Source organism: Chelonia mydas, chromosome 1, assembly GCF_015237465.2.
Source record: "Chelonia mydas isolate rCheMyd1 chromosome 1, rCheMyd1.pri.v2, whole genome shotgun sequence".
NCBI classification, from domain to species: Eukaryota; Metazoa; Chordata; order Testudines; family Cheloniidae; genus Chelonia; species Chelonia mydas.
The window spans coordinates 136,600,694-136,627,560 of record NC_057849.1 but is presented as its reverse complement, the minus strand read 5'-3'; the positions used below and the strand labels follow the sequence as shown (position 1 = coordinate 136,627,560).

Genomic DNA, 26,867 nt, shown 5'->3' with positions numbered 1-26,867 from the left:
GTCTTTCGTTGATTGTGAAACAAAAAGCATGGAGGGAGACTATTTGCTGCATCTGTTGACTGCAGCACTTCGCAAAACATATCCTCCTTTTTCCTCCTGAGTCGGCACCTTATCTGATGGAGTGCTCCACCAGTGTGGAGGAGTGGGTCCTCAAGGGCTCATCTGTAGAAACCAAAGAAACAATTAACAGACACTATTTTGAGTGCACTCAAAGGTGTGAATCTCACAAATTAAACACACTACTTTCTCACTGTCCCTTGGCTAGCACACAGATAAGCATGATTCCTGACTATGGTGAGTTTGCGGGGAGGGGACAGTGGGCAAGGGAGAATAGGCAAGAAGGGGCAAAAAGAGACAAAGGGTGCTTTGTGAAGGGAATACGACGTTGCACCCCATAATGCTTTATAGAAATATGCTTATGAGTGTAAATATGACATAACTGGAATATGTTTTATGCTAGATATGCCACGTAACATATCTTTGCAAAGGTTATGATCTAGTGAATATATTCATCCTATTTGTATGCATGTATCATTTTTATATCTGAAGTTATGAGCGTTGGCTCTATACTTGATTTAAAGTGTTTGCTGTAGGAAGCACATAAAGCAGATTTGGTCAACATAGTGTGAAGGGGTTATTCAAGTAACAATGGACTTTGGGAGACAACAATCCACATCTGAGCTGTCCTGGGAAAGTTCAAACCAACATGTAAACAATGGCGTCGGCCTGCAAAAAGCTGAATCATTCATAGACATGGGACTTGCACAGGTGGCTAGAGACTATCTTGTGGTTGTGATTTTGCACAAGAGAACAAAGGGGTTTCCACCCACAAGAGAATATAAAAGACCCTGGAAACTCCTCCATTTGGTCTTCAGCTGGCTAAAAAGATAGCCTCTCCACCCCAAAGAGATGCCTGAAATAAACTGGAACAAAGGACAGTAACTACGGGGTGTGAGGGACTGCTGGACCCAGACTAGGAAGGAGTCTAGTCTGTGAAAGAAGCTTATTGGAACATCTGAGAGTGAGATTTACCTGTATTTAATTTCCTACTGTATTAGGCTTAGACTTGTGTGTTTTTGTTTTATTTTGCTTGGTAATTTACTTTGTTCTGTCTGTTATTACTTGGAACCACTTAAATCCTACTTTTTATATTTAATAAAATCACTTTTTGCTTATTAATTGACCCAGAGCAAGTAATTAATTCCTAGGGGAGCAAACAGCTGTGCATCTCTCTCTATCACTGTTATAGAGGGCGAACAATTTATGAGTTTTCCCTGTAAAAGCTTTATACAGAGTAAAACGGATTTATTTGGGGTTTGGACCCCAATGGGAAATGGGTATCTGGTTGCTGAAGACAGAAGCACTTAAGCTGTTTTCAGTTAAGCCTGCAGTTTTTGGGGGCCGGGGTTCAGACCTGGGTCTGTGTTCACAGCAGGCAAGCATGTCTGGCTCAACAAGACAGTGTACTGAATTCCCAAGCTGCCAGGGAAAACAGGCTCAGAGGTAGTCTCAGCACATCAGGTGGCAGTCCCAAGGGGGTCTATGTGATCCAACCTGTGACAGGGGGCTACTATAAGCAGCTAGGGAGCCAATTCTGAATATTGTTACCCTTTTCCACAGACTAGGGTAATTAAACCAGCTCTCAATCCTAAAGATAAAGATACATCCCCATGTACATTAACAAACTTTTCCACTGTGACCCCACTGAACAGGCTCTGTTGCTGATTTCTGAACCTTATCCCTCCTGTACCATATAACAAAGTAAACAAGAGCTCAATCTCCTCTCACCATGCAGTATCAAAGCAAAATGAGCACTTACTGGAGCTGCGCTCTCCTGCATCCTGCGCACCAGAGCACTGGGAGTAGCTAGACCCCTCTGGAGTGTAGAAGAGGTCCTGACTTGCTATGCCACCAGATGACCCTGCAGCGTGCTCTACATCACCCTCCAGTTCCACTTCCTCATCCACCGCTTCCTCACCTGGGTTGAATCTGCTGGCTGCTGCCTCCAGTCCCCCAAAAGTATCTACAGGACTCATGGCAGCAGAGGTGGGGTTGCCGGCGAGGATGGCATGCAGCTCCTTATAGAAAAGGAATGTCTTCGACGCTGCACCAGAGTGACAGCTGGCCTCTCTTGCCTTCCAATATACCTGCCTCAGCTCCTTGATTTTAGGAGGACACTGCTGCATGTCCCTCTCATGCCCCTTCGCGTGCATCAGCAGTAGGTATTGAAATTCTTATGGCTGGTGTGAAGCTGCGATTGCACAGCCTCCTCTTCCCATATACTCGACAGATCCAACATCTCTGGGGTGCTCCACACACGAGAGTGTCTGCTGTGAGGATGCTGTGTGAACTGTGTACACCGAGCAAACGGGAAGAGGAATTTCAAAAATTCTCAAGCCTTTAAACGGGGGAGGGGCACATACCTGTGTATCTTCTGTGCAGCGGAGTTCGAACTGCTGACCAAAGCAATTGTGATGGGCATTGAGAGACACCTCCTGGAGGCTAATTAGAGTGACATAACCAACCAACATGTCTACACTGATGCTGCACCACTCTACCTGTGCTGCAAAAAGCTCTGTGCTGCTCATTGAGGTGGTTTTATTATGTTGGCATAACAGGGGAGTTACATTAGCAGGATGAGCATTTCAGTGTATACACCTCCACTGTTTTGTCAAAGAAAGCTGACTTTTGTTGATAAAACTGTGCAGTGTAAACAAGGCCTCAGTATCAACTCTTGATTTCTATCAGGAAGGAAAAAACTGTCATTGAAGTTAAATGTATCAGTTAATTAGTGTGTGAGGCTGCTACTCAAAGTAAAACATGAAGGCAAGTATACAGACACCAGTACACAGAAGTGTAATATGGAATATCAACAGAAGTCTGTACACTTCAAATGCAGTTTAGAACTCCTTATTTTACTGTAATGCCTTGACTCATTTTGCCTGCTGTCCTTATATCAAACAAACACTTTTATCTTGTTATATATAATGTTATATAACTAAACAGCACATTTTCACCAGGCAGTGAACAGTCTGAATTCTTGAGTAGTGTTGCTTCAGCGCATTCTGCGAAAGGTGGTGTCTCATCATACTGATCAAGAAAGAAGATTTCAAGAATGTTGATTGACTGTTGAACCTGTGCAATTTTTCTTGCATTATTTTGATTGAGGTATTTCCATCAGGAAATACCATATATTCTAGACGTTTTTAAAGTGAGCAGGACTACATACACACCTGCATTTTACACTGTTTAAAACTGAATTGTTTATACATTTTTTAAAAATCTCATCAGTTAGAAGTCCTTTGAAAGAAGTGCAACAATATGAGAATTTGCCCATAACTCTCTGCATGTCAATGTAGCATACCCCAACACACAAACTTACATCGTATTTAAAAATAAATAAAAAAAGTAAAAAAAACTCACCCCCCCCCACTTGAGTAACTAAAATTCAGAGTAAAATTCTGCCAACTAAAATGAACAGGATTTATGTTAATAAAGGCTGCTTACATGACTAAGGGGTTGTAGGCTTCAGCTCCTAGAGAAAAAGACTTGCCACTAACAGTAATACAAATCAAAACAAAAATAACTACTAGTTTCTCTGTGGTAGAGGTCAGTGGAGTGGATCTAAAGACTCCAACCCTGCTGAAGAACGCTGTGGGTGTCAATATGATGCCACATGATAGAATTTTTGTTTTTAAAAAAAAACCTACCTATAAAATTACACACCAAAAAATATGTTAAAAGAACATCAACACTGTAAAGTCAAGCACTCAAAATTTAGGAAATGACAGAATTAAGTTTGCCTGTGAAACCTTAATTTGGTCCCCTTGTGTGTATGCATTGTAATACAGTTTGAATTACATGCTCACATACTGTTTTTCCATAGGAACTCGCCCTCATTCAGAGCCCAAAGAGTAGACCTGCTCTGGGAATAAATTGGGGAGCCATACATTTCCCATGTGATGCTAGGAAAGTTACTTAACGCACACTTTTCACAGCTGGTCAGTGTTCCTTGTTTTACAGATTTCTTCGTTGGGGTCTGATCTGTAGAAGTGCTGAGCACTCACACCTACAACTGAAATAAATGGGTGCTATGATTTGAAGATATGAAGTACTATACAATGGAAATATTCTGGAAAAAAATCAGGTCCCAGGCATTTCAGATTGGGTATTCAAAAATATTGGAAACTTCTGATCTGTGCGTCACTTCGCTGCCTATAGAGTGGGGATACCACCACCACCTCATCTCACAGGACTATTGTGAATGACTGTAAATTAACGTTTGTGACGCACTCGGATACTGTAGTGATGAGCACCACAGAAAATCGTGAGGCAATTATTCAAACCTTGATCCAAAGACAGAATTCAGTGTGCAGTAAATAAGGCTTCGGGCCACTCACTGATAAATGAGGAAAACACAAAATATTGAATATTCAGAATTCTTTGAGGGTGTCAACAAGCATGTGGATAAGGGTGATCGTTGATATAGTGTACTTGGATTTTCAGAAAGCTTTTGACAAGGTCCCTCACCAAAGGCTCTTACGAAACTACATACTCATGGTATAACAGGGAAGGTACTTTTCATCAGTCAGTAACTGGTTAAAAGTTAGGGGAAAAAAGGATAGGTATAAATAGTCAGTTTTCACAATGGAGAGAGAAAAGTAGTGGTGTCCCTTATGACTCTGTACTGGGACCTGTGCTGTCATAAATGACCCGGAAAAGGGAGTGAACAATGACGTGGCAAAGTTTGCAGAGGATTCAAAATTATTCGAAGTAATTAAATCCAAAGCTGACTGTGAAGAGTTACAGGGTGATCTCACAAAACTGGGTGACTGTGCCACAACATGGCAGATGAAATTCAACATTGATAAGTACAAAGTAATGCTTATTGAAAAAAAAAATCCCAATTACACTTATAGATTGATGGGTTCTAAATTAGCAGTTACCACTCAAGAAAGACTGGAGTCACCGTGGATAGTTCTCTGAAAATGTCAGCTCAATGCACAGCAGTGGTCAAAAAAACTAACAGAACTTTAGGAACTACTAGGAAAGGGATAGAAAAATAAGACAAGATATTATATTGCCACTATATAAGTCTATGGTGCGCCCACACCTTGAATACTGTGTCCAGTTCTGGTCGCCCCATCTCCAAAAGGATACAGTTGAACTGGAAAAGGTTCAGTGCATTGGGGTATGGAACAGCTTCCGTATGAGGAGGACTAAAAAGACTTGGTCTGTTCATCTTAGAAAATAGATAACTAAGAGGGGATATGATAGAGGTCTATAAAAATCATGAATGGTGTGGAAAAAGTGAACAGCAAAGTGGTATTTAGTCTCTCCCACAATACAAAAAACAGATGAAACTAGTAAGGCCGCAGGTTTAATGCAAACAAGAGGAAGACGTTTTTCACACAATGCATAATTCATCTGTGGAATTCATTGCTATGGGATGTTATGATGGCCAAAAAGTATAACCGAGTTCGAAAAAGAATTAGGTAAATTCATGGAGGATACATCCATCCAATGAAGATGGTCAGGAATGCAATCCCATGCTCAGGGTGACCCTAGCCCTCTGACTACCAGAAGCCTGAAGGAGAAAACATTGGTGGAACACGTCAACTCCCTTGTTTCGTACACTCCCCTTGAAGACCTGGTACTGGCCATGGTCTGAGATGGTACACTGGGCTAGATGGACCATTGCTCTGACTCAGTATGGCAGTTCTTATATCTTATTGAACAGGTGCTCATTAAGTGAGCCCAGCCATTCTGTGCATTGAAGAGGCAGAGATCCAGTTAAAAAAAAATTATATATTATGTATGTATGTGTGTGTGTATATATATATATATATATAGTATGTACACACACACAGAGAGTATGTACACAGTAAATTAAAGACTATCATAATGCATATGCACACAGTAAATTAAAGACTATCATAATGCATATGCAGGAAGGGGTCAAATAAAGGTTACACAGATATCCTTAATTCTGGTATTTTCTACTTCTTGAGTGCTTGACTTTGAGGTTGTAATGTTCTTTTATTGTAGGTTTGTGTGTGTAATATTTTGTATTTATTTGGAGCTATGCTCTACATAATAATTCATTTTATAAGTTCTCTGACATGCAATCTTGATGCCATGAAATTTTATCTCCATACAGATAAAATACTAGACTGATTTTTGTTGTTTTAAATGTAACAATTTCATTAACTTAAAAGGAGAAGCACAATTTTTGAAGTGAAACACTAAATATACCTGCTCCTTGGATAGGATGGTTCACTAGTGACAAATGAGATAATGCAGCTTTCTTAACTGACCACGAAGATTACCTCTGTGGTAAACTGGCTCTTCACTAATATTTCCTAGATAGGGCACACAACATTTCAGTGCAATGATATAAACAGACAAGAACATAAGAATTGCCACACCAGAGGCTTACAGAGTCCGTTAACCTGTCTGGGAGTGGCCAATGATAGCTTTCTCTGTGGATGGTGCAAGATACTCTGCAGTAGGAAATTATGTGATGATGTGCCCCAAGGAAAATTTCTTACTAAACCCTCATTAGTTAGAGGTTCTCTTATGGCCTGGAGAATGGGGGATTATATCCCTGCCAAAACACATATTAAATATTTATTAAAGATCATCCATATAAATGTCCAGTCCTGATAAAAAAGGATTTTAGGGACACGTTGCTGTTCTAACAGCCATTCTATGTTCTCATGAAGGCACAAGGCCTGCTTCTAGTCCTACATTTTGTTAACTGAATTTTGTAATGCTGCTGATTTACCATATTTTTGGCAGGGTAGAAAGGAACTACTGAATCCATTTATAAATGTAATTCAGTTCTTCCTGCATTTATAAGAGATAATTACACTTATTACATGCTTCCAAAGCCCTATGCACCTACGTTGAGTAACTTTCTGGCAGGAAAATAAAATACTGTATTTCCCAGTATCTTCGTCAGTATGGGAAGAATGGGTGAACAGATTTTTGTCCCTGGGCTGGTAAATTTCATGATGGGTTTGCAAATCTGCTTTATTATAAACTTTTGCCTTGAGTTAGTTAAATGTTGTGTCAGTGCTCATATACTTCTAAGAAAAAGGAGGGGATGTGTTTCATTTACTCTGAATAGGTGTGACTTTTCAGATCTTTTGTATGATTCAACACCATGGATACAGGAAAGGTGGACCTGTACTTTTTTGAATGTTTTAGGAGCAGCTCATCCTGGAAGGGAAACGTTAGTCACATTTACTTGGGGCCTGTTAATACATTAAGCATTTATGTGTAAATGGGTAAGTTCTGCACATGGCATGATGCGTACTTCCCTGATTTTGGGGCAGATTATCACAAATTAAAATAACTGCTTGAGACTGTGAGCAAACTATTAGATCCTAGGCGATTTGATAAACTTCAACAAGTATTTTTGTACTAAATGTGATATGAGCTTATGTATCTTAATAGCAATATTAATTCTTTCAGCTAACATGGTCTCTCTAATTCAGGGGTAGGCAACCTATGGCATGTGTGCCAAAGGCAGCACGCGAGCTGATTTTCAGTGGCACTCGCACTGCCCAGGTCCTGGCCACTGGTCTGGAGGGCTCTGCATTTTAATTAAATTTTAAATCAAGCTTAAACATTTTAAAATGTTTACTTATTTACTTTACACAACAATAGTTTAGGTATATATTACAACCTTTTTAGAAGGTCTTTCTATAAGTCTAAAATGTATTACTGGCACGCAAAACCTTAAATTAGAGAGTGAATAAATGAAGACTCTGCACACCACTTCCGAAAGGTTGCCAACCCCTGCTCTAATTAGTAAGAGAACAGAGTTGGGGAGGCTTCTCAAAGTAATTTACTGAATGTGATTTTTGTGTCTTACATCTTTGGAACACTTGGTTTCAGACTAATATTACAAATCTTCTAGAATCCTTCTGGCAAATAAATAAAAAATAAATTGAACATTCAGAATATTATCAGAATAGTATAGAAGTAAAAATTGTCCAGGTGTGTGTGTGTATGCGCAGTACATAGGGTTTTACTTGTATTGCCTTTTTTTCTGCCCAGTACTGTGTGCCCAGCTAGAATCCCGTTCAGATTAGGAAGTACGCTTTGTAACAAAAAATAGTCCCAAGCCCCACATCAAGAACTTCTTTAATAGCAGGCAACAGAAAAAAAAAATAGACCGTGTTCATATGTCCTGTGATCCTCCAGTAGGACTCAATGCTGGAATACAGATTTTAATGGAGCTTCCCTTTAAGGCCCTAGAGTACCTCTACACAGCAAATTAAGGTAGGACTGTATTACCTTACCCAAGGTCCCCAGTGGACTTCTGCTAGGATGGATCACATTATTACAGCATACGACCAGAACAGTAGACCTTGTCTCAAGTTGGTCAGGTGCCTTTCTTCTAGAGAACTTCTACTTCCCAGGCAAGGAGGTCTGAGACATCCACCTCTGAGGTCTATACAGTGGCAAACCATTTATTCCCTTGGAATGATATAGTATACAGTATCATCAGCTGGACCTTGCTACATTTCAGAATGCCTCCTTTGGACACCAGATTTTCTATGTAGCACCTTGAGGTTTTCTTCACTACATCCACCAATGTCCTGACTGACCAACTGTAGGATGAGAGAAGACTAACAAACAATTATATCACTGAAAAAGTAAAATTCCACAGAATCACTCACTAGCTACAGATCATGTCTGTGTTCCTGGCATAGTGGTTCTTCCCTAATGGAACCACCAGCAGAATGAAACAGACTGGGGTCAATTCAAAAAAGCATTATGGTCCAGGAGCAAGATATACATAGTCTAGTTGCTTGCTAGAGGTGGGAGAAAGACTGAAACCAAGAGAAAATGGTGGTAATGATACAAGAGAGGCTGCCCAAGAGGGAGCAGAGGATTAACGGTTCTGAATCCAAAGATGATGGTGAAGGGGGGGGGGGGAAGCTAAATACAACCAAGGGGAAAAGAAAAAGTACAACTTATAGCTGAAGGAGAGTGGTGGTGATGGAAGAAAGTAGTACTATAGGTAGGGCAGCAGGGCCCTACCAAATTCACAGTCCATTTCAGTCAATTTCATGGTCACAGGATTTTAAAAATTGTAATTTCATGATTTCAGCTATTTAAATCTGAAATTTCACAGTGTTGTAATTGTAGGGGTCCCGACACGAAAAGCTGCTCTGGGTTGGTCAGAAGGTTATTGTAAGGGGTTGCAGTACTGCTATCCTTACTTCTGCACTGCTCCTGGCAGCGGCGCTGCCTTCAGAGCTGAGCAGCTGCAGATTGGTGGCTGCTGACTGGGAGCCCAGCTGTGAAGGCAGTGCTCCACCAGCAGCAGCACAGAAGTAAGGATGGCATGGTACGGTATTGCCACCCTTACTTTGCGCTGCTGCTGGTGGGACATTGCCTTCAGGGCTGGGCGCCTGGCCAACAGCCGCTGCTCTCTGGCCACCCAGCTCTCTGAGGGCAACGCAGAAGGGCTGGCAATACCACAACCCCCCTCTAAAATAACCGTGTGACCCCCCTGCAACTCCCTTTTGGATCAGGACCTCCTATTTGAGAAACTTTGGTCTCCCCCGTGAAATCTGTATAGTATAAGGTAAACGCACAGAAAACACCAGATTTCACAGGTGGCGACCAGATTTCACGGTCCCTGATGCATTTTTCATGGTCATGAATTTGGTAGGGCCCCAACTATAGGTAATAAACGGGAGGGGACCTCACTTCTTAAGTTATGTAGCTCATCTGAAAATACACAGGAAGCAAGAAGACCTCTGATACAAAGTTGAAATTAGCAACCCAATACACTTGCTTCTCAAAGTCAGTAATGAGAGCTGGTTCAACATTGCCATTTAAAGCACATGGTGGGAAGCTTGCTGCACTACCCCAAGGAGGGAGGAGTTTCACCAATGACCATTTTTTCATCTTCCTTCAAAAAAGATAGTTGACGCAAACATGAACCTTTTTATTGTGCAGTGTGCCTGAATCAAAGACTCTAGTTTCTTGGGGTGTTCAAGAGGCCAAACATGCATATTTTCCCAAACCACAACAGGTGTAATTAGCCCGGGAAGAACCATTTTAAGTATTTGTTCTTGTTCTGCAGAGAATGGAGTTTGAGGCATTTCTTAAAGCCCTTGCATTTTGTTTCAAAGTAACACTATGTTCCCACTTCACTACCTTGAGGGTATTTTGGCAAATTATGCTTCTGAGATATTCATTCATTTACAGTGCCTAAAATTGGATTCCTTAAGCCTCAGTAAATAAAAGGTTCACTATTTGCCATCTTTCATTTCAAATAATGTTTAATATTAGTCATAATACCTGACTTATCAGCCAGTAAGGACTGGTAGGGTTTAACTATCAGCAATTACTCCAGTAACAGCCACCAGCAAAGGCTTCATTGTGTGACAACACGTTCATATCTTAATGTTTAAGAACTTCTGGTTTCAAAACAACCTGGCAATTTAGTTTTTATATTTAAACTGGAAGTTCTCTCTCTACAAGGAAAGTACCACTACACAACTATTCAGAACACAGATATTGAGGGGCCAGTGGTCTAACCGTTTTAAAGTAGTTTTACTAGATATGCTAATTAACATCTGCTATCCAGCTTGTTTTAAATTGAAAATGGAAATAGGAGTCCAATGAGAGAAGGAGCCTGACTGTTTGTCTATACAGGATTACTCAGAATACTAACAGCAAACAAGATAGGTCTATTTTCCCCATTTCCATGTTTCAGTTTGGTAAGGTTATTTGGAACAGGGGGAGAAAAGGAAATGGTTCAAGAAGCTTACTCCAGCACAAATTTCTGTAAAACCCTAAACTTCAAAGGTTGAAGGCATGTCTGTTGGCTCTAGACCTCCCCGTGCCCCCTGATTTTGTATGCAGAGTTACTTTACATCAGGATGTGTCAGCAGAAGAGCACTGAACACGAGTTCCACAAAGGGATTTAGGCACTAGTGAGATTCTCAAAGCCCTCTTTCTGCTGCTGCCTAACCATACCTAATTCCCTTGGTGCCCGAGTTCCAGCTGGTAAAGTCCCCAAAGTCCTGCTGCTGGGCATGCACAAAACTATTTAAGTCCTAATGCCACCACGCTGCTCAGCTACTTAGCCCAGGTAGGATTCTCAAGATGCGGGGTGGGGGTGGGGGTGAAGTGTCCCCCAGAATACCCAATGAAAACAAAAAAGTATAATAAAACTGAACACACATTACAGTAAAATATTAAGAGCCAAACAAGAGTTAAATATTAACACAATTTCTTTATTTAAAAAAATGCAATCACTGCACATGTAGTGTCCATTTTCCCAGTAATCATTTTACAGTGCTCTGATAATGTATTAAATATTTTGTTATAAGTTTGAAAATGCAAGACAAATGCCTTGCTAAGTCAACTTAAAATTGTTCCTATTTACTGTACATTATGGAATTGGGCATTCTCCATAAGGGCTAACAGTTGATCCAGTTCAAAGAAAAGCATACCCACTTATGTATTCATGGGTGGAGATGCAGGTGGTTTTGGAGGAAATTAGCAGGAAGATCAGAAAATTTCGATGCACAACTGACTGGAGGTTCTGTGTTTTGTTTTTAATGATGACCCGCCCGCCCCCCTCAACACCTCTCCCTGCAGATAGATTTCATTTAAATTGGTAGTTCTGGGTAAACAGTAAAAACCTTAACATCTATTTGTAGCACTGAAAAAACGTTACTATTAACATAATGTAAGTCTAGGGACCTGTGATCTAATTAAAATATCTAGGACATCAGAGTTTCAATATCTAAAAGATTAGGAGAGTAAGTTTTTCATATGTAGCCTACGAAGAACCTCACACTGAAGTGTATTTAAGAGTTTATTTAAGCATTTGTCTTCCATTTTTCATGGCAAATAGAGCTAGTTGGAAATTTTTTGGCAGAACCCTTTTCCGTCAGATAATGTCATTCTGACTGCACCAAATTTTGCAAAATCATATTGACTGAGGAAAATTTGTTTCAAAGTGTTTTCTCCCAGTATTTGAAGTGTCAAAACATCCCATTTCATAATTCTCAGAATTAAAAGTTTTGATTTTCCATTTAGAAATCTAATATTTTATGTTTAAAAAATTAAAAAAACCTAAAGAGTCAGAATTGAAATGGAGCATTTCAACTGGCCCAAAACCAAATTTTCAGACTTTCATTTTAAGACAAAATTTTGAAGTTTTGGCTTTTCAGCCCAGCTCAGGATGAAAAAAAATTAAAAACTCAAGACTTTCACAGGACAGAAAAACCTCTTTCCCAACCAACTCTAATTACAAGGAAGTGCTCTTGAAAATGGGAATTCTCTTGTGGAAACCACATCTGCACCTGTGGCTTATTTCTCATTTCACTATTGTGAATATCAGCAGGCAAATTTCCAGATAATAGTAAATTTGAGGAATGGGCTATGTAGTGTAAAATCATTTTAAACACTGCTCTCTGTCTGCAACATAGGTCTCACTTAAGATCTGATGCTAAAAAAACCCATACTTCCCACACACGATTGCAATGTTTAAATCAGTTAACCCTTTACTTGGAGCCAGATTTCAGCATGCTGTTGATTCAAGGTGCTTTGTCAAGTTGCCAAATACAGAATGGGCTCCTTCATTTCCCTGTCTAGCAAACAAAGGCATAACAAGTCCAGCAGCTGGAAATGTAGGCTAGACAAATTCAGATTGAATCTGATTTCAAAGGTTTTAACAGTGAGGGGAAATCAACACTGGAGAGTGATGTGGTGGATTTTCCATTACTTGAAGTCTTTAAATCACCTTAGTAAAGGATGCACTCTAGCTCAGTTCAGAAATTATAGTGTTAAAACAGGAATTAGTGGGTGAAATTCTATATCCTGTGCTATACAGGACATCAGAATGGTTCACAGTAATTCCTTCTGGACTGATCTATTATTCAAGATCTAAATCTATGTTTCTTATCAGATGGTACAAATAATATCATTTTACAGGGAACAGCAATAGTTGAAGTGCATTGCATCCAGCCAAACCAGGATTACAACAGCTAATCCAAAAAGTATGTTCCACTACAGATTGTTTTAAAAAGACCAGAAAGCATGTAGCTTGTTTGCAAGAATATCCGTCAAGTCATTTCACTGTCACCAAAAGGTAAGGGTCCCAAAGAAGCCAGTAGAGGGTTGCAGTGTTTTTGGTATGTGTGCCAGTCACTGAAGCATAAGCCATGTCAAAATACTGCAACTCCCATTTGAAGGGGGGGGGAGGGGGACGGACAAAACCAAACCATTATTGTATTCACACAGGATTTTCAAAACAGGGCTAAAAAGGTAAAATATCCATTTCAAACAGACATTTGACACTGTTCAGGATCGCAATTCATCAACATTTTTAAGAATGAGCCTAACTTCAAGCACAGCTACTCCCATTTTCTCACACTTAGTGTATTTATAGTGTAGTTATTCTGCTATATTCAAGCGGTTAGTATTTCAGTTCTGACAGGTAGTTGAACGGCAGGGATTGAAAGGAAAATATGATACTATTTAAAGACCTCCAAAACTGTAAGGAAAAAAGTACCAAAATAAGTGTGCTGCAGAGCTCCAGGCCCAAAGAACTATCTATTAAGAGCTTCAAGAGGCCCTGGGGAGAAAAATCCTTTCACATGATGGGGCTCATTTGTGAAGTCATGTGGTAAAGTTAAGTTCCCCAGTACTGTTGTTCAACAGCAAAGTACATACTTACATCTTGTCTACACTGGCAAGTTTCTGCACAGTAAAGCAGCTTTCTGCAGTGTAGCCCCCGAGGTGTACACACTGCCAAGCCACTTAGTGCGCAGAAACGGTGCAGTTGCAGCACTTTAAAGAAAACCCACCCCAACGAGAGGCATACAGCTTTCTGCGCCAGGGTACAGCGCCACAGTACCAGTGTAGGCACCCTGGTCAATTACAGCACTGCGATTGGCCTCCAGGAGGTGTCCCACAATGCCTGTTCTCACCTCTCTGGTCATTGATCTGAACTCTACTGCCCTGCCCTCAGGTGACCAACTGTTAACCCCACCCTTAAATTCCTTTGGAATTTTGAAAGTCCCCTTTCTGTTTGCTCGCTGACACATACAGTGGTCTCAGCGCAACTTCCCAGGTGGCCATGCCTGCTCCATGCACCAGGCGATCCCCTGCTTGGAGCAATGCTGAGCTGCTGGACCTTATCAGCATTTGGGGAGAGGAGACTGTCCAGTCTCAGCTGCGCTCCAGCCATAGGAATTATGATACCTATGGACAGATTTCACAATGCATGACAGAAAGGGGCCATGATCGGGACACACTGCAGTGCAGGGTCAAAGTGAAGGAGCTGCGGCACAGGAGGCAAACCGCTGCTCCCGTGCTGCGCCCACAAGCTGCCGGTTCTACGAAGAGCCGGACGCGATACTCTGTGGCAACCCCACCTCCACCACGAAGGCCACCGTGGATACTTCGTTGGCTCATGTGCCAGTCGAGGGTAGACCGAGCCAGGAGGAGGAAATTTTGGATGAGGATGTGTAAGGGGAGAGAAACCTTGGGGCAGAGGACAACTTGGAGATCAAAGATGCATGCAGCCAGGAGCGCTTCTCTATGCCGGAGGAGGCTATCCAGTCACAGCTGTCGGATCTTGGCGAAGCGCAAACAGGAGAGGGGGCCCTTGGTAAGTGGCTTTCATTTTGGAAATCACTGAAGCAAGTTGTTGGGGGCAGGAGAGTTGCAGAAAGCAGGCTTGTGCCTGTATGATGCATGTACCACCACATGCCTAGTCTGAGTGGCGGAACAGGGTGTTGATTGCCTCAGATCTCCAGGAAACTCTCATGGAGATACTGGGGAATTTGCTGCCTCAGGTTCTTTGGCAGAGCTGCTTTGTTTCTTGCCCCATTAAGGGTAATTTTCCCATGCCACTCTGCCGTCACTGGTGGGAGGTGGGAACCACTGCTGAACACAGGCAAGCTGCATAGGTGCCAGGGTGGAAGCCACAGGCTTGGAGAAGACCCTCCCTTGATTCCGTGCTCACCCTCAGCAGCGAGATATCTTCCATAATGAACACAGCCTATGGAAAATGTGGGGACAAGAATATTATAAGCCTCCCCCGCCCCCAAAGCTGGCTCTCCCCAAGAGCCACATGCCCAGTGTACAGTATGGTCCTGGAACATGGATTCCCCCTGGCTCTGTGGTTACTCACCATTTTGGGGATCTTGTGGCTCGTGCGCGCTTGCCTGGGGTCAGCCAGTTAGTGACAGGTTTGTGAGCACTAGCTGTGTTTTAAATCCGTGGTCTGTGTGTTGCAAACAATACCGCTTCTGTAAAATGTTGCATTTTGGCTTCACAGATATGACCTTGGGAGCCTCCCTCTTTGTTATTGCACGCTGAATGGCTGCGCAGAATTAGAAAGTGACCATGAAGAACTAAAGAGGACTTTCTGTATGAGGTCATGATGCACTCCATGGCCAAAAAACAAAAACTGAAGGAGTGGCGGGACAGCGAGAAAAGGGACCGAAAGGAGAACTTGGCACGCCAGAACGAAGCACCTCTTAAACATTATGGAGCACCAAGCGGACATGCTCCAGGTGCTACTAGCATTTGCAAACCAAGCAGCTCTGTGCCTGTCCTCCCCTGCAGATGCGGTCACAAAACTCTTTCCCTCCCAGACACCACTAACACACTCTTACCAACCTCCTGGCTCCAGTCTGTACCCACTGCTTTCCACTTCTGCCCCGTCACAGTCCAGCCCTGCGGACTCCCAGTACTCAAACACCCGTCCCTCTGCAGTTTGGCCCTGCTGAAGTACAGTACCCACTGCACTGTACTCCAAAGGAGAAGGTTGCATACGATACCTGGATATACACAAATCTTTAACCATCCCGGGACCCTCCCTTCCCTCATCCCCCACAGTGCTGATGTGTTTTTTTGTTTGTCTCTCCTCCAGTTGTTTTTTTAATAAAAAAGAATTAAATTTGAAAGCAATCTTTATTCCATTAATTGAAAGCAAAGAGCCCTACAAAGCAACAATTTTCTTACACCTTCATAGGGCATCATCTGCACCAATCACAATCATCTCCTAGCTTTACAAGCACTGCATTCCCGATCATAGAATATCAGGGTTGGAAGGGACCTCAGGAGGTCATCTAGTCCAATCCCCTGCTCCAAGTAGGGCCAATCCCCAACTAAATCATTCCAACCAGGGCTTTGTCAAGCCTGACCTTAAAAACCTCTAAGGAAGGAGATTCCACCACCTTCCTAGGTAATGTATTCCAGTGCTTCATCACCCTCCTAGTGAAAGTTTTTCCTAATATCCAACCTAAACCTCCCCCACTGCAACTTGACACCATTACTCCTTGTTCTGTCATCTGATACCTAGAACATCTGAGAACAGTCTAGATCCAGCCTCTTTGGAACCCCCTTTCAGGTAGTTGAAGGCAGCTATCAAATCCCGCCCCCTCATTCTTCTCTTCTGCAGACTAAACAATCCCAGTTCCCTCAGCCTCTCTTCCTAAGTCATGTGTTCCAGTCCCCTAATCATTTTTGTTGCCCTCCGCTGAACGCTTACCAATTTTTTCACATCCTTCTTGTAGTGTGGGGCCCAAAACTGGACACACTATTCCAGATGAGGCCTCACCAATGCTGAATAGAGGGGAATGATCACGTCCCTCGATCTGCTGGCAATGCCCCTACATATACATCCCAAAATGCCATTGGCCTTCTTGGCAACAAGGGCACACTGTTGACTCATATCCAGCTTCTCGTCCACTGTAACCCCTAGGTCCTTTTCTGCAGAACTGCTGCCTAGCCATTCGGTCCCTAGTCTGTAGCAAGTGCATTGGATTCTTCCGTCCTAAGTGCAGGACTCTGCACTTGTCCTTGTTGAACCTCATCAGATTTCTTTTGGCCCAATGCTCCAATTTGTCTAGGTCCCTCTGTATCCTACCCCTACCCTCCAGCGTCTCTACCTCTCCTCCCAGTTTAGTGTCATCCGCAAACTTGCTGAGGGTGCAATCCACACCATCCTCCAGATCATTAATGAAGATATTGAACAAAACCAGTCCCAGGACCGACCCTAGGGGCACTCCGCTTGATACCGGCTGCCAACTGGACATGGAGCCATTGATCACTACCCGTTGAGCCCGACGATCTAGCCAGCTTTCTATCCACCTTATCGTTCATTCATTCAGCCCAAACTTCTTTAACTTGCTGGCAAGAATACTGTGGGAGACCGTGTCAAAAGCTCTGCTAAAGTCAAGGAATAACACGTCCACTGCTTTCCCCTCATCCACAAAGCCAATTATCTCGTCACAGAAGGCAATTAGACTAGTCAGGCATGACTTGCCCTTGGTGAATCCATGCTGACTGTTCCTGATCACTTTCCTCTCCTCTAAGTGCCTCAGAATTGATTCCTTGAGGACCTGCTCCATGATTTTTCCAGGGACTGAGGTGAGGCTGACTGGCCTGTAGTTCCCCAGTCCTCCTCCTTCCCTTTTTTAAAGATGGGCACTACATTAGCCTTTTTCCAGTCGTCCGGGACCTCCCCTGAGCGCCATGAGTTTTCAAAGATAATGGCCAATGGCTCTGCAATCACATCCGCCAACTCCTTTAACACTCTCGGATGCAGAGCATCCGGCCCCATGGACTTGTGCTCTTCCAGCTTTTCTAAATAGTCCCAAACCACTTCTTTTTCCACAGAGGGCTGGTCACCTCCTCCCTATGCTGTGCTGTTCTGTGCAGTAGTCCGGGAGGTGACCTTGTTCGTGAAGACAGAGGCAAAAAAGCATTGAGTACATTAGCTTTTTCCACATCCTCTGTCACTAGGTTGCCTCCCTCATACAGTAAGGGGCCCACACTTTCCTTGACTTTCTTCTTGTTGCTAACATACCTGAAGAAACCCTTCTTGTTACTCTTAACATCTCTTGCTCGCTGCAACTCCAAGTGTGATTTGGCCTTCCTGATTTCACTCCTGCATGCCTGAGCAATATTTTTGTATTCCTCCCTGGTCATTTGTCCAATCTTCCACTTCTTGTAAGCTTCTTTTTTTGTGTTTAAGATCAGCAAGGATTTCACGGTTAAGCCAGGTTGGTCACCTGCCATATTTACTATTCTTTCTACACATCGGGATGGTTTGTCCCTGTAACTTCAATAAGGATTCTTTAAAATACAGCCAGCTCTCCTGGACTCCTTTCCCCCCTCATATTCTCCTCTCAGGGGACCCTGCCCATCAGTTCCTTGAGGGAGTCAAAGTCTGCTTTTCTGAAGTCCAGGGTCTGTATTCTGCTGCTCTCCTTTCTTCCTTGTGTCAGGATCCTGAACTCGGCCATCTCATGGTCACTGCCTCCCAGGTTCCCATCCACTTTTGCTTCCCTTACTAATTCTTCCCAGTTTGTGAGCAGCAGGTCAAGAAGAGCTCTGCCCCTAGTTGGTTCCTCCAGCACTGGCACCAGAAAACTGTCCCCTACACTTTCCAAAAAACTTCTGGTGCAACAAATATTAGTGGCTTTCAGTTTCAAATTGCTGCCTAAAGGCACCCCTGATCCTTATGGCCCCACGCTGCGCCCCTCTAATAACCATTGTCTCTGGCCATTCAAATTCAGCCTCCAGGCGCCGAGCCTCAGCGATCCAGCCCTGACTGAAGCTTTCACCCTTCCCTTCACAAATATTATGGAGCGTACAGCACATGTCTGTAAGAATAGGAATATTGTCATCGGCCAAGTGCAGCCTCCCATATAGGCAGCGCCAGTGGGCCTTTAAATGGCCAAAAGCACACTCAACGGCCATTCTGCACTTGCTCAGCATGTTATTGAACCGCTCCTTGCTGCTGTCAAGTTGCCCCGTTTATGGTTTCATAAGCCACAGCATTAATGGGTAGACGGGGTCTCCCAGGATCACAAAATGGGCATTTTGATTTCCCATACGGTGCTCTTCTGGTCCGGGAAGAAAGTCCCTGCTTGCAGCTTCCTGAACAGGCCAATGTTCAGAAAAAAGCGTGCATCATGCACCTTTCCAGAACCTACCTGCGTTAATGTCCGTGAAACACCCACGGTCATCCACAAGCTCCTGAAGAACCATAGAGAAATACCCCTTCCGATTAATGTACTCGGTGGCTAGGTGGTCTGGTGCCAGAATTGGAATATGCATGCCATCTATCACCCCTCTGCAGTTAGGGAAGCCCATTTGTGCAAAGCCATCCACAACATCACGCACGTTGCCCAGAGTCATGGTCTTTTGGAGCAGGATGCAATTAATGGCCCTGCACACTTCTGTCAACTTGAGTCCAACGGTCAACTTTCCCACTCCAAATTGGTTAGTGACTGATCAGTAACAGTCTGGCGTAGCCAGCTTCCACAGTGCAATCGCCACATGCTTCTTTAACGGCAGGGCAGCTCTCATTCTCTTGTCCTTGTGCCGCAGGTTGGGGCAAGCTCATCACACAGTCCTATTGCTTTCCTCATCCAAAAGTTCTGCTCGTCATCCGAGATGTGCATAACAATGTGATCCCACAAGTCAGTGCTTGTTTCCCAAGCCCAAAAGCAGTGTTTCACTGTGGTCAGCACCTCCATGAATGCCACAAGCAATCTTGTGTCGTAGCTACTACACGTGGAGAGATCAATGTCACACTCCTCTTGCCTTTGTAGTTTAAGGAATAACTCCACCGCCACTCGTAACATATCGGTCAACAGTGCGGGATTCAGTCCTGCAGACCGAAGAGACAGAGCGCTCAGTACACAAACCACTGAAAGATGGCGCCAAATGCTGATGGAAGCATGGAGATTGCTGGAATGCGAAGCAATGCACCAAGAGGCATTGGGACAGGACCCAGGATGCGCTGCGACCCCCTCCACCTTCCCACTACTTTTAGCAGCAGAAAAGGAAGAGATTCTCTGTGGGAAAGCTAATGAATTAAATATTTTCTGTACATTATCATTTGCTACTTTCTATATAATTTACAGAAAATATTTAATTCATTAGCTTTAATAGGTCCTTTTTACAAATGATTTTAGGTTTTGATCACCATCGCTTTCAAAAGGTGTTCCTTAACAATCCTGCTGCAAAATGGCCACACCACCACATTTTAACAGCAAATGTCACATACCAACCATTATAAGCACAATTGAACCATTATCCCTTAGGGGAAGAACTTCATGTCTACCTTTTTTCCTTTTAAGTCTATGTAATGGTCCCAACATAGAAGTGGCTAACTTACAAATTCTTAGAAAGAACAAAAAATCATAATCAATCCAACGTGTGATCAGTCAATGCTGTGCTGAATTCGTAAACAGTACATGCAAGGATGGATGAGGGGATTGAGCATCCCATTCTACGAGAGCAGACAAGCAAAGAGGAAGGTAGAGACTGAATTTGAGTTTGTGGCCTTTCGATAAAAATTAGCATGGTGCAGGGAAGAATAGGGACTCTCTCATGTCCAGTTATAACTGGACTTCAGCATGCTGTGAATGAGTATCATAGTACAAAAAGTTTTGCTAAGTCTTAGAGCCTCTGATGTGATAAACTGGGTTGAAACACAACCCAGTACGTCACGAGGATATTTTTCCCTTTGGCAATTTGTTTTTGCCAAGATTAAAATATTGTTAAGATCTGATGTACCCAAATACCACACAGGAAATGTGAAAGCTATAAAGCTGAAACATTTGTCTGTATGTCCAGTTTCAGGCAGTAATTCATAGATTTAAATTACACATTCTTCATCACCAGAAAAGCTGACCACCAGGTTGGTATTTAACACACACACACACACACACACACACACTCTATTCCTTTTAAGGAAAAAACACAGTGCTTCTCACCCATTAGCAACAATGAGTTATTACTTTTGCATCCCTACAGTCTAGTTCATCAAGTACTGCTGTTAAGCTTTCACTTCTATCTGCATATTTTCTAACCGCAGTGATGGCATGATGTTCAGAACACAAAGGAATTAACAGATTTTTTAAAATAAAATATTACTGGACAGGTTGCCTAAGATATTAAATTTTAGTAACTAAGCCCTATTGACATTCTTGCTTATATATTTTTAAGTCTGCCTATTATACCTCAGCTTCAGAGAAAGGGAGCAACTCCCACACACAAAACCTTACTTGTCAAATTCATGATAGGTTTCTTTTTATTCTAACTATGAGAACAGAACTGTGCTATCTGATAAAAATGCATTAATATTGTGGAACCACTCATGTTTAATAATCATGACTGATTTTTTTCCCCCCTACTTGAGCATGTCATTATGGCAAGGATATCTCCATTCTTGATGTACTTACAATAGTCTAACAGTTTGCATGTCACAGAAAAACAGATGAAGCAATTAAGTTAGTAAAAGTGCATATTCTATCACAGAAGAAATGCTTCCACTTTTTCAGGAAAATATACCCATCGGTAACAGATTCCAACATAACAAAATAAAGTACTGCACTTCTTATAAAAAGGATCTCAAAGCACTTTATAATGTTAAGACTCCAACACCTCTGTGAAGTTGAAATTACTCCCATTCTACAGACTGGGAAAACTGAGGCAGAGTGATTAAATAATTTACTCAAGGACGCAGGAAGTCTGGGAATAGAAGTAGGGTATCTGAATTCTAGCCTTTGTTATTTATTAACTGCCAACTCGGTACCTGGCTGTTTACAAAAAACTGTTGTGCTCTTTAACTACAAAACCTCTCTAATAATGAGTAATAATTTTAGAGAGGCACCAGAGACAAATTCTTTCCTAAATCTGAATTAACAGTTCCAAGTTACAGTAACATTTAAGCAATTTTACCTTGAGGCTAGCAGAGAGCACAGAACAGATTTCCAACTCTATCTTCGCCGTCCTCTGTGGAGGAAATTTTTCCTACTTGCCTCAAATAAAAACATCTGCTAACATCATGAATTTGGCAAAAAAGGACTCCTTCAAATAATAGTAGGCCCAACCAGTAGGCAACAACACTATTCAGACTTAGTACAAAGGTTAGTATCATGCAAATTAAATTATATTAAGAAAAATAAATCAATGAAAACTAATGAACAACAGATCTACCAATTTTTTTCTTAGCGATAGACATATCACACCAACATAATTTATTAGCTCAGTGGAATCAAGAGAAAAACACACACTTGGCAAACATTGAGATTCAAGTCCTAGAGAAAGCATAGAAATCAATTTCACTGTTTCTGTGAACATATCTCAAGTAGGATATGACAAACGGGGGGGGGGGGTCCAGGGGACAGCACTATTGATCAAATATTGCAAATAAAACAGCAAATGGTTCTAGGTGGTCTCTGCTTCTCACCATGATTTCCACCAGGATTGGGTATAGTAGAGATCTTTTAATTTTTCCACTGGTAGCCTCACTCCTCTGAAGATGGAGAATTGTGTGAAAGAATACCAGTAGAAGTCTACTGTTCCACCTTCCAGAGTAAAAATATAGGATTCTAGGGTCACAGAATATGGCTCTCTCCCTTCCCACACAGATACCTTTCAGAAGCACCTTAGCCAAACATAACTATCAAACAGAAACCTCTCTCTCCAACGGACCAATATTTCATGTCTGTTCATTCCCCAAAGACACACTGCCACCCATGCATTCCCCAAATTGACTCAGTCCTGCTTCCAGCCAATATTAAGAGCACAATTAACCCCGTAAGAGTGGAAGAAGAGAAGAGAGAGTTGAACCCTTCCTTATCTCTACTTAACATTGCTTACTCATGACAATTTTTAAACAAAACACTCCCCACTGCTTTCCATGGGAAAAAAATCCAAAATAGAAGCTGCACAGTAGATTTTCTACCATTCCCACCTCCTCCCTCTTCCCACCCAAAAAAAAAAAAAAAAATCAGTGCTAGTTATATGTTCTGCGACTATTCCACAACATGTACCATGACCCTGCCAGACAACTGCAAGATACTCTAGTTCAATGGTGACTCTTGATATAAAAAGCTTACATAAAAAGAACATGGATCATTAAGCACAGGCAAAAGAATATACAAATTACAAGTGGTTTTCCAGCAAGGGCTGTGGTCAGACAAATTCCACGATCATAATTAACAACCAAGGCTGCAACTAAAACTAGTCCCAGGCACAAGAGAGCCCTGGAACACACCGCCCTTCTCCAGCTCTTTAAAATTAAAACACACACACACCCACCACAATCTGTCCTGCAACATCCCCCCGAAAGGTAGTCTGCAGTTGAAGGCATTTCAAAAAGTAGGAAAAAACCTGTCTGAGAACCCCTGTATAACTTCCCAGTTGTAAATTTTCCCCACCACAATTCTTAAAAATGTACCACACAGTGTGCAGGATAGAATTACTGGGCAGGAGAAACATCAAAAAACAGTCCCTCTTGGTTACTGATTATTCAGAGGGGCATACTCCACCTCATACCTCCTTTCAATAATTCTCATGGAGAGAACTCACTTTCACTCAAGCTTTACTTAGAATAAAACATATAGGAAAGACCTATCATTATATTGTCGTTGTGGCTTCATTGCAATAAGCACAGTATAAAGTAGTTTACAGTTCCAACCGTTCTAGAATGTGCAAAAAAAGACTGAAGGTAAAAAAAAATAAAAAAAATCACAATGAAAGCCATTTTATGAGGGACTTCAACCATTGCTATTATAAATTCTGCACCTAGAAATTGCCACCACACACTGGTGACCAAGATAACCGTTTTTCCATTTAGAATATGAAACTATGGTTACTATATGGTACAGCACTATCTACTGGAAAGTGTTGGCTTTTAAATAGCTGTAGATTAAAGAGCAACAAAGGTGCTGCTTTGCCCACTAAAGAACACAACAGTGAACCTGAAAGCCACACAGTAATTGAGATACAATTAGAGAAATCAGCAGATACTTACAGAAGTGATAACTTTTGCATTGAAGGGGTGTTTTGACTAATATTTTTACCTTAGATACCTGTATTTCCCCAACATTTCAGAGACTTTTTCTAAACTCCTTAGGGAGTCAGAGCAGACTTGTTGTGGAGTCAACAGAAATGTAATAAAAGCAATTTAATATCTTTCCTGTCTGAGCATATTATTTCTGGTCATGCTCAGTACAACTCCTTGTATAACGCTGATTTGTAGGACCATGCCTCAAGTTTCAGTCATTATTTTCTCAAATTTAGAATATTTATTTATAATATATTTATTTACTCCCCACACAATGTCTTTACACAACTGCTTTCAGTTATTTATAGTGTAATATGTATAGTTTTGTATTACCTAACTAAAGTATGTGATTATAGCTAAAGACTTTATACAAAATTTTTAAATTGTACTATTATTGTAATGCTACGGGCATCAATAGTCAAGAACAGTTTCAAATACACACCAAGATTATTCTCCAAGTTTTTAATTTATACCGCGTCCCAAAGGTGCTACCACGAAAGACAAATCTTTCACTTTATAGTAATTGCAGTTTAAGATTTTTCTGAAAGTAGGCAGACTTGCAGGCAGGCAAGCAATCTTAATATATTTTTCAAAATAAAATAATGAGGATCAAGTTTGGTACCGACCCTAAAAACTCCTTTCTGAAGTTGACTTTTTGGGTTAGAAGATCCATTTTGATAGCCTGGCTTAATCCGAATTCAAATCGAGATGTACTCAATGGAAGAAAGTGATCTTTAGTAGGAATTTTTGGAATATTTTATTTATTGGGTCCATAAACATTTTCCAGTGGCTATACATCAAAACTCACTTCTCCAGGCATCGATCCTGCAGTTGATAGTGTCCAGGCAGATCGCTGCATACACATGCAGCCATTTTCATACAGCACTGTGCCCATGTGCTATCTCACTTAGAAGTCTATATGGATAAGGTTAGAATATGCACAGTATTTTTTCCATTAGTGACTTCTTACCATTTGCGGAATTTTTCTTTTTGTATACTGTTCTCATAAGATTGCCTACATTACAATCTAACTGCTTACAGGGTTCTTCTATCTCCAGCTGTCTACACTTTCCTTCCCCAATAACCTTGTCATCACCATTTACTGAATGTCAACACTTCTCAACTGGTGCAAGTAATACCTGACAAATTCATTGTGTATTTCTTTCTTCTGTATTGTTAAGACAAAAATGTTTATAAGTAAAGAATGAGAATATAAGTATGAGATAGGAAGTATGGCAAGAGACCACCCTGTCTTAGCCAGGAGATCTTCAATTATCTGACACACACACACACACACACACACACACAAAGTTATACAAAAAGTGGAAACTAGGTCAAATTACAAAAGATTAATATAAACAAAACACAAGTATTTAGGGATAAAATTAGAAAGGCCAAGGCATCAAATGAGATTAGCAGAAGTGCTAAATGATGTTTTTGTTTCAGTTTTCACCAAAAAGGTTAGTAGCAAATGGACATCTAACATAGTGAATGCCAGTAAAAATGAGGTAGGATCAGAGGCTAAGAACAAATTAAAAATAATTCAGACATGTTAGAGGTCTTGAAGTCACCAGAGCCTGATGAAATACAAATACATAAAGAGCTGATTGAGGAGATATATGAGCCATTAGCAATTATATTCGAAAAGTCATGGAAGAGATTCCAGAAGACTGGAAAAGGGCAAATATAGTGCCAATCTATCAAAAGGTAAATAAGGATAACCTGGAGAATTACTGACCAGTCAGCTGAACTTCAGAAACCAGAAAGACAATGAAGCAAATAATTAAGCAATCAATTTACAAACACTTAGAAGATAATAAGGTGGTAAGAAACAGTCAGCATGGATTTGTCAAGAACAAATCATGTTAAACCAACCTAATACTGTTTGACAGGGTTATGAGTCTTGCAATGGGGGTGGTGGGAGCAAAGAGGTAGATGTGGTATATCGTGACTTTAGTAAGACTTTTGATAACCTCATAACCTTCTCATAAACAAACCAGGGAAATACAAACCTAGATGGAGCTATTATAAGGTGGGTGCATAACTGGTTGGAAAACCGTTTCCAGAAAGTACTTATCAGTGCTCACAATCAAGTGGATCAGTAGGATTCAGTAGGATCAGTTCTGGGTCCAATTCTGTTCAATATCTTCCTCAATGATACATATAATGGCACAGCGAGTACACTTATAAAGTTTGTGGATGATACCAAGCTATGAAGGGATTCAAGTGCTTTGGAGGATAGGATTAAAATTCAAAATGATCTGGACAAACTAGAGAAATGGTCTGAAGAAAATAGGATGAAATTCAATAAGGACAAATGTAAAGTACTCCATTTAGGAAGGAACAATCAGTTGCATACATACAAAATGGGAAACGAGTGCCTAGGAATGAGGGAGTACTGCAGAAAGGAATCTGGGGGTCATAGTGAATCACAAACTAAATTTGAGTCAACACTATAACACTATTGCAAAAAAAGCAAAAAGATTCTGGGATGTATTAGCAGGAGCGTTGTTAGCAAGACAGGAGAAGCAATTCTTCTGCTCTAGTCCGTGCTGATATTGCCTTAACTGGAGTATTGTGTCCTGTTCTTGGTGACACATTTCAGGGAAGATGTTGACAAACTGAAGAAAGTCCAGAGAAGACCAACAAAAATGATTAAAGGTCTAGAAAACATGATCTATTTGGGGAGATTGAAAAAACTGGGTTTGTTTAGTGTGGAGAAGAGAACACAGGGGGGACATGGTAAGTTTTCAAGTACATAAAAGGTTGTCACCCTTAACCTCTGAGGACAGGAAAAGAAGAAATGGGCTTAAATTGCAGCAAGGGTGGTTTAGTCCTGCCATGAGTGCAGCGGACTGGACTAGTTGACCTCCCTTCCAGTCCTATGCTTCTATGATAAATAATGTTTGACTAACACAGAAGAACAAATAAATGTTATTTCGAACATCTTTAGATAGCAAGGAGCAGATTGTTCCCAACTCACTGAAGAAACAAA

General features: G+C 41.5%; 1 protein-coding gene and 1 long non-coding RNA gene across 4 annotated transcripts in view; one reads left to right on the top strand and one right to left on the bottom strand.

Annotated features, from left to right (window-relative positions):
• The window catches only part of CDKL5 (cyclin dependent kinase like 5), a 214,056-nt gene that overhangs the window by 170,053 nt on the left and 17,136 nt on the right, over nt 1–26,867 (bottom strand). The window lies entirely within an intron of this gene.
• LOC122464026 lies at nt 5,062–26,553 on the top strand. The gene is made up of 3 exons (XR_006287860.1): nt 5,062–5,181; nt 5,397–5,402; nt 26,514–26,553. It is a non-coding gene; the product is annotated as an uncharacterized LOC122464026 (long non-coding RNA).